This window comes from Dromiciops gliroides, chromosome 1, assembly GCF_019393635.1.
Source record: "Dromiciops gliroides isolate mDroGli1 chromosome 1, mDroGli1.pri, whole genome shotgun sequence".
NCBI classification, from domain to species: domain Eukaryota; kingdom Metazoa; phylum Chordata; class Mammalia; order Microbiotheria; family Microbiotheriidae; genus Dromiciops; species Dromiciops gliroides.
This window is the reverse complement of record NC_057861.1, coordinates 186,633,206-186,642,763: the sequence shown is the minus strand read 5'-3', so window position 1 is coordinate 186,642,763 and position 9,558 is coordinate 186,633,206. Positions and strand designations below refer to the sequence as shown.

General features: G+C 34.7%; 1 non-coding gene across 1 annotated transcript; it reads right to left on the bottom strand.

The window, feature by feature from the left end:
* Positions 1–2,625: 2,625 nt before the first annotated feature.
* On the bottom strand, positions 2,626–2,787 carry LOC122737689. Its single transcript, XR_006354495.1, has one exon. It is a non-coding gene; the product is annotated as a U1 spliceosomal RNA (small nuclear RNA).
* Between the last annotated feature and the right edge of the window lie 6,771 nt (positions 2,788–9,558).

Below are 9,558 nucleotides of genomic sequence, written 5' to 3'. Positions count from 1 at the left end.
CTCCAAGGCCTCTTACAGTTCTGAGATTCTATTTTACGTTTTATTTGTCATAATCTTGATTCTTTTTTTCCTTTTTGTATCCACTTTGATGAGTCCTTCCTCTTCCACAAACTCACACCCCCATATTATACTAAATCTACCTCCTATTTTCTCCATGTTTTCCAAAAGCATAATGTTCAACAATACAGGTTTGGAATTCTCTGAACAATCCCTTTGGCTCTTGGGAGGAAAGGTGCTATATAAATTTAAGAAATGAATGAATAAATAATAAGTGTATGCTCTGAATTCATTTTATACCAGATATGTATAACACAAATGTAAAATGCTGAATTGACAGCCATTAAATATGATATATAAAAACTGACAAACTTTATGATTTAAGTACAAGGATAGTATAATTTTTTCCCCTGGGCCATTTTAGTAGTCTTGTCTGTTGTTTTGTTTTGTTTTGTTTTTTGTAATTTTCTATAGACTAGTTTTGACATTTCCTAGCTTCTGCATCATATCCATTTGCAGGACCAAACATTAAGACCCTACTAATCCTTAAAGTTTCCTGAGTACCTGATAATACCCAGCTGTAGTGAACTCACTCTGAGTGGAGCCTTTCCTGAGGGAGTGTGGGCTACTAGGTAGGCCTATGCTAACTTGTGAGCACAACAGGGAGCATTAGATTGAATTCTTTATATTTCATATAGGATGATAGAGCAATGTTTTGAATGACTGGAAGCATTTCTGAAGCCTCAAGACAAGAGCTATTGTCAATTTTGTACCTTAGTTCTTTCTATTTCCTCATTTAATGTAGCCATATGAGAAATGGAGCATCTTTGTTTAGTTTTACAATGGACAATTTTCCAGCTGTTTCAATATACTGTGTTCCTTAAGAGACTCCTGGAAATCAGTTGTCATATTTATAACTTGCTTTGTACTTGCAATCCTTTTATTCACTATAGCTTCAGAACTAGAAAGTGTGAGACCATTTGTCTGCTTATTTCTGAGTAAAATGTAAACAATGCTCAACTAGGTCAGTGATCCAATTTCTGGTTTTGGGCAGACAAACAGCAAATCAAGTTTATAGTCATGTGGCAATATTTTGAATGCAGAATAACAATTAAAGTGAGTACAAATGGAAACTTTTACTTATGGCCACTAGAATTTCATTCACATTCACTCTGCATTGGAGCTGACTGAAAATTAGTTTTGTATCAACCAAGATGGCCACTCCTATTAAATGTCCATATGTTTGGTCATTTTAAAAAAATTTTCTTAGGAGCATTGTTATAGTAGGACAGAAAGAAATTCAAAGAATTGTCTATGACACAGGGGTGGAAAAGAATTAAAAAAACAAAATATGTTACATTCTAGAGGGAGCACATAAAGATGGTAAATTTAAGTATCACTTCAAAATACTTTGCTCTAAAAATACAAACAAAAATATGATCAATTTTATTTTGCAAAAAACCTAAGTACTGTATATTCAGGCACAGTAATGGAAACATTACAGGTAAATAAAGTCCATGAAAAATGAAAATTTGCCTCTATTTATAACTCTCCCTCTCAGACATAATCAATTCCACAGGTGGAGGGGGTGGAGCACTGATGTAATAAATGGTTGTTATGATTGAATTTTGCATTTACCTGGCTGCCAACCACATGAAGGATATATGCTTTACTGGAAATTCACAATTTATGTACAAGTAGGACATCAGCTCAAGGAACAGATTAGTATGACGTCAGAGCAAAGGAGAAGGTGAGAAAGAATGCAGAAAACAGAATAAAAGAATAAACATGTCATTGTTGACATGTGTATACAGCACGCACATTTCCTTCAGACTATTTCCCTGGACCATACAAGGGAACAAATATTATGCCATTCATTGAGCTGGCTTTCTCTTATGTCAATACCTTATTCTCTGATTTGGTTTTCTGGTTCACTCAAAGCTCAGGGAGGGTAATTTCTATGTTAATTAATTATGTTTCTGTACAAAGCTGAGGAGGAGTGTTGGAATCGCATTTAGATTGCTTGTCATGGGTCATCAACACCTGGCAGGGTTGCATTACCTATTCTCTAGTGTGATCCAGTCAAATCTTTGATTTAGGAAAGCAGGCCATGTTTCAATAAAAAGGACAACAGGAAAACCCATAGGGCATCATGGTGGCAGCATCATTTGAAAATAATAGGTTGGGAAGGAGGATAATGCCAATGCAAAATAAACTAAGCATGTTATCTAAATGAATTAAAATTATAGCTTAGTATGTTTTTCTTTGTAGTTTTATTGATGTATTGTTTTTAGCAACATATGCATTTCCAGATTTTCACTTTCCCCCATTTTTCCTGACCATCCAGGCTTCTTGTCTTAAAAATTTTAAAAGAGAAATCATATCAGAACAATTATCTAGCATGTTAGTCATGTCTGAAAGCATTATACAACATATCACACCCATAGTTCCCCAATTCTCCAATGAAAATAGATAGGTACATTCATTCTTCAATAGAACCAAGCTTGATCATTTTAATTATGCAGTATTTAGCTATGTTTTATTGTTCTTTTTATTTGCATTACTGTAGACATTCCAAATATTGTTTTCTCTTCTTTTCCTTTTTTTCCCCTTTTCTTTCTTCTTTATTCAGAAGAAAGAATAAACCTTATTTTGAGTACCAGAAATCATGAATCTTTTTTTTCCCTATTAGGGGGAAATTTCAGGGGTCAATATATTGAGTGCAATAGAAAATCCTTGCCCTGGGAAATGGCCTTTACAATCATTGTACCTCCCATACCAAGAAAGTATTAAACATCGATTTCCTAGTTCAGTTTACTCCCCATCACTTCATAAAAGCCACCCCAATACTTCTCTATTAGTTGTAGTTCAGTATAGTAACATTCTATTATCATTCACATGCCAAATTTTGTTGAACTATTTCACTGTAAATGGGCACCTATCTTATTTACTTTTCATTGTAACCACAGAAATTTGCACTTATGGGGCATTTCTTCCTTTCTTGAACTTCTTGGCTATGTTCCTTGTATTGTTATCTCTGGGGATGAACATTTTAGTCACTTTCTCAGCAAAATTCCAAGTGGTCTTCCATAATGGCCAATTGACAACTCCACCAACTATGCCTGTCTTCCCATGAACTTTCAAAGACTGAAATTTTCATCTGTTGTCATCTTGGCAAATTTCTGGGATGGTATATTTAATTTGCATATTTCCATTATTATTGACCCACTAAAGTCTTTTATTTAATTAACCAGTTGCAATTTCTCTTTCCAGAATTGTTTATTCATATACTTTAACCACTTAATTTTTGGAAGAAGTATAAAATAGAAAATGACTCTTGGTTCTATATATTTATGTTAATTCCCTATACATACTATATATTATATTTTATCAGATATATTTTCTGTCACTTCCCTTCTTATTCTATATGCACTATTTGTTGATGCAAAAGCTTTTGAATTTCATGTGATGGAAATTGTCTGGTTTATATAGCGTGTTATCCTTATCCCATGAAAGATTAAAATGTCTTCACCTAGTTTTATCTGTTAAAGATATTATGTTCATTTTCCTCCATTTTAAAATGAGGGGACTGGTTATATTCCCTTCACATTATATTATTATTAAGACCTCATAATTTCTCCTTTCAAATCTTTATAGAAAGACCTCAAGCAATATAGCCTCTTTAGTTATTTAATCTACTTATTTCCATTGATTGACTTTTACATGCTGCTGTGCTGGTAAAGGTTTAACAATAAACTCTCCATGGAAAAAACTATGCAGGACATATGTTTGAGTTTATCTGCATTATTCACATTTTATCCATCCCTTTCTTAAGTGTGGACAATCAACAAAGCAAAAATAATTAAGAGATGATTTGCATCATTTGCTGATTTTTTAGGTGTAAAATAATCAGCTTGAAATTTTACCTATTGGCTTTCATTAGTTTATACAAACTGACTCTAGCACACTCCTGCTTCCACTCTACTTCAGCTCCATATCTAATCATAACATCACCCATAAGTGTTCCAATTCTCTGATCAACATGATGAAATTCCTTTATTTAATCATAACTTCCTATCACTCCATCTTGCAGTATGACATTTCTCTTAAATTTATACTGTATTATCACTATGAAGTCCAATCTCATTACCTTCTGCTTTTTCCTCAGGTCATAACTCATGCTTTTGCTTTATGTTTCTACCTTCCAAATCCCAAGTATTTAGTTAATGAGTTTAGTTCTATACTCTCTACTATTTTTTTTTTTTTAGTGAGACAATTGGGGTTAAGTGACTTGCCCAGGGTCACACAGCTAGTAAGTGTTAAGTGTCTGAGGTCAGATTTGAACTCAGGTACTCCTGACTCCAGGGCCAGTGCTCTATCCACTGTACCACCCAGCTGCCCCTATACTCTCCACTATTATCAAATCCCTTTATCCCTTGTTCTATTGAAGCTCATGCCTTGCCAACCCCCAGTCCAAATTGTGACTGCGATAAGCTTCTTCTTATCCTATTGATATGCTACTATACTAAATAGAGCTAGAGGAAATCATATGCAAACCTGCTCACTGGGTTTACTACCAATTGAGGAGGGAGAGCATTCTATACATGTGAGAGAGAGCCAGGGGAAAGGCCCAGGGTCAGAAGATAGAGTGTCTTGTTCAAAGAACAGCACGGAGGCCAGCGTCACTGGACTAAAAAGTACATTGCAAGGGGTGTATGGGAGAGGGGGAGAGTGTAAGGTATAAGAAGACTGGAAAGGGGAAAGGGAGGGGCTTTGAAGGCCAACCATAGGATTTTTTTATTGATCTTGAAGGTAATAGGATACCATTGTAGTTTATTGATTAAGGACATGACCTTTGCTTTAGGAAAATAAATTTGTTCATTGAATGGAAGATTAACTAAGAGACTTGTGACAAGAGATCAACAAGTAGGTTTTAGCATGATAGCATGTATGAGTGTGATGGAAGAATTAGAGGAGAAATGAGGCAATTCTGAAAGATATTATAAAGGTAAATTTGATACACCTTGTTTTTGTTTTTGGCAGGGCAATGAGGGTTAAGCAATTTGCCCAGGGTCATACATGACACTAGTAAATGTCAAGTGTCTGAGGCCAAATTTGAACTCAGGTCCTCCTGAATCCAGGACCGGTGCTTTATCCACTCTGCCACCTAGCTGACCCTCAATTTCTCTTAAAGGACTTTTTAGCATAAGCATTTTAGGACAGTTGGGCATAAATTAATTATATTTTGTCAAATTTATTTTTCTGCATCTTTTAATATAGTCATGTAATATAGCTTGGTTTTTTTATTATAAGAAATCATTTGAATTGTTTTTTTCCCCCTGTTACAATCTATGAATTGGTATAAATTGCCCCTAAATTTTGCATCCCATGAGTCCCCTTGATCACTTCTGTAACTAAATCTACAGCTTCCATTTCAACAAAAGCGTGGGAATTTAGGAGTTAGGAAGGGAATATTGGCATATTTATATCAAGTTGAAAACATTTTTCCCTATCTAAGAAACTGGTTTTTTTATCATTTGTTCTCTTTAAGGTATGTCCTTTAAGATTGCAGTTAAAATATGTCCAGGTGTGAAAGATAAATGAACAATCAACATGAGGCAGATTCCAAAGAAGTGAATGAATCTATCTAAAATAAATCTATGGGTGGGGAGCAGCTAGGTGGTGCAGTGGAGAAAGCACTGGCCCTAGATTCAAGAGGACCTGAGTTCAAATCCAGCCTCAGACACCTTGACACTTACTAGCTGTGTGACCCTGGGTAAGTCACTTAACCCTCATTGCCCTGCAAATAAATTTAACAAATAAACAATAAAACAAATAAATGAATGAATGATGAATGATGAATGAATGAATGAAATAAAATGAATCTATCTCCTTTCCTCTGAACAAGATGCTCAAATCTTTGGAGGCTTTGCTCAGTAGAAATATTGCTGGATTTGGAATAAGAACTGAAATTATATCCTGAGTGCCATTGAATATTTGCTTGAGTGAGTCACAACCTCTTTGGGCTTGTTACCTCATTGGTAAAATGGTTACTTCATTGGTAAAATTGAATTATATTACCTCTAACATACCTTTCAACTCTGTATCTATGTTTTTAGTATTAGAAATACAACACTAGACCAAAACAACACAAAACTTCTAGAATATTATTCTCTTTCAGTCTCATTTGCCCTTCTATAAAGGGTGACAATGCCCAATCCATTTGTTGCAATAGATACTGATCAATAGCATTATGGTGGTACTCATTCCATCATGGCTAATGAACCAATTCATTCAATGAAAAGCTGTATTTCACTCACCTTAGGCCTCATGTACATCTATAGGGTGTGATTAGGGCTAATAGAAATCCATTGATTTATATTGAGCATTTCTTTGTTTTCATGCTGAATTCTATTAACCACTCACTCTTAATTTTGCAAAGAAAATGCCATATTATTTTATCTTACCCCAAAACATGAAGGAAAGGTGCTTTTAAACAACTTGTCTAGCAATTGTTTTTCAACCCAATTTGAGGTTGAAACAAACAAATAAAAAACCTAGCAAAACCAAGTATAATCAGTTTCACTGATTTATAACTATCAGATGCAGAAATTCAGCAACCACCTCGGTACTATTTTATTTGTCTTTCAGGTTACATTTCAAGGGAAGAGATTATGACTTCTACTTATAATTATTGAATTGTCAAACTAGAAGGAATTTTTTAAGTCCAATCCTTTATTTGCCAAATAAGTCGACTGAGGACTATGAGATTATGAGACTTGGTCCAAGTAACAATTTCCCTGAATCTCACTTTCCTCACACATCTTCCAAATTTTCCTATCTCACAAATTATAGTGTTTTACCTAAAGTGGGCAGTTAATAAATGTGAATGACCCAATTTTTTAAAGGATCATGATTAGAAAATTTTGCAAACATATGCAACCATACAAACATATGCATATATATATCCAATTAAATGACACAATCATAGAATAACATAGACCCTCTAGAATAATAAGTATTCACTAAGAAAACATAGTCAAAGGACCAGGGTTTGCAGAAAATTACAGAATCATTATCATATTGGGGAGGAGGGAGTTAGATTAACTACTATCAATCACTATTTGTACTTTTCTCAGCACCTAGTTTACTAACCAGCTAACCTTGAATATAACCTGTTATATGCAAAATTTGGACTTCTAACATAGTTGTTTTCTTAAGTTTTTATTCTATACATGTATGTATATGTATATATCATATATGTATGATACATATGTGATGCATGTATGATATGTGCATTTTTCTAGGTATGTTTGTATATGTATATCTGTGTAGACATATAGCAAAACATTCCTCAAAGCATAAGTTGTTGGGGTTTTTTTCCCTGTGATCCAGTAATTTTTTGGTTTCTTTGTTTTGATAAATATATTTCAATAAAATTAGTTTTCTTTGTAATATTTCTTTATTTATTTCTTTTTTGTGGAGCAATATGGGTTAAGTTTCTTGCCCAGGGTCACACAGCTAGTGTCAACTGTCTGAATCTGGATTTGAACTCAGGTCGTCCTGACTCCAGGGCCGGTGCTTTATCCAGTGTGCCACCTAGCTGCCCCCTCTTTGTAATCTTATACATTTTATTTTATAGATTTAAAGATATTTTCTGAGACAGTGTCCAGACAGGTGCTGGTTTTTTTCTCTAAGGCAATGAGGGGGTTAAATGACTTGCCTAGGGTCAAGTTGCACCTGAGGTCGTATTTGAACTAAGGTCCTCCTGAATCCAGGGCTGGTGCTCTATCCACTGTGCCACCTAGCTGCCCCCAACAGATGCTATTTTTATCACTATTTTATATATGAAGAAACTGTATTTTGGAATTTATCTCAGGAATTTTTAATTTATCTTCATATTCTAATACTCTACTTAAGGTCAAAGATTTGTGGTTTTGTTTTATTTTCCCTAGCACCCAGCCTAATTCCTTTGCAAAGTAGGTATTTAATAAACATTTGTTCAATGAATTGATTTGAATCGGTGATGCCCTTTCATCAATTCCCTGGAATCAACATTTTCTCAGCATTAGGATCATGTAAAGCTTGTTCAATCAGATTATCTTTCACTTTTCCCCTTTCTGTGCTTTCTCACAACTCCTGGCCCTCAGTCTCCAAAACTACCTGCAATGAACAAGCCTCACCCCCTAACCATTTCTTTTCAGTCATTTTTGCTTACATATTTGTTTTTATAGCCAGACCACCTTAGCTCTAACCTGATCTTTTTTATCTCAGTATTTTTCTTCTAATGAAGCAGCCAACTTTGGAAATCTACAACCTTTAAAGCATTGCATACAATCTCCCTACCAATCAAGTATGGGCCATATGAAGTGAGTAGTGTGGTCTCCATTTCTTCGCAAATACATATTTACATAGTGAAGTCTATACCATCTGCAAAGGCATTGCAACCTCTGAGGGTCCAGAAGGAGTGATATATCATGGTTTAGGCTAATCCTGGAAAATGTTGAGAAAAATAAAAGAAGAAAGAAAGTATTCATGGTTGAAATAAAAAGGCCATTCTTTGGCAAAACATAAAACACCATCTGTTGAAACAAGTCAAGTTCAGGGTTGTGGTGCATGGCATCCTTTGTTGCTGCATCTATCAGGCCTTTCAGGACACGAAATGATGACAGATGAATGTCCCCTGCCAAACAGCAAGAGGGAATTGCATTTTGATGTGAAGCTCCTTGGTAGTGAGCCATCCAAACACAACCAGAGTGGGAGACATCATACCCATTTAATGGACTGAATTGATCACACAGGATCATTTATTTTCTAGCCATACACTGCTCTGCATGTGTACTGGTGTACATTTCCAGTATTGCTTAGCTTCTAGAGAATATGAACCCCAAATCTCTAATCCACCCCAGGTGTACCAAAGTCATTTATTTCCCTATTTTCTTTGGTGACATGCACAATTAAAAGTTGGCATATTCTATGGCTTTCTCCTGTTTTGTTTTCCAAAGAATCCCTCTCAGGACATATCCACTTATTCCCTTTTTGATACACATACCATGCCACTGTAAATATTAATAGGTATAGAATTAGGCACAAACACCATGGCATATTCTTAGTCATTCCCCAAAGGAAAGTATTGAGTGACTGAAGGTAACCCCTTCTCACAGACCATTAACACAATTGTTTCTACAAACACATAAATATCTCTCAGTATAATCACAGAACAAAGACAGAGGTAGGTTTTTCAAAAATCTGTATTTACAGATCACTTTGGGGTCATTTCTTCCCATAAAATAAAATTAGTTGTTTTTCTTTTTAAAGAAAGAAAAAACATGGGCAGTTTCATATGTCAATTATTTCATTTCCATTCTAAATAATACATCAGAAACATCTGCTTAGCACTCTAGAGTGAATGAAATTTACTTGAAATATTTGATATATCTTTACTGTAAGATAGGTAAAATTTATCATTTATTCTAAAAGCTTAACTTTTTTCTTAACCTCATAATATGACCTTTTATTTTCCTCTGAAACATGGAAAATAAAGGAATCACATTTTTTCAA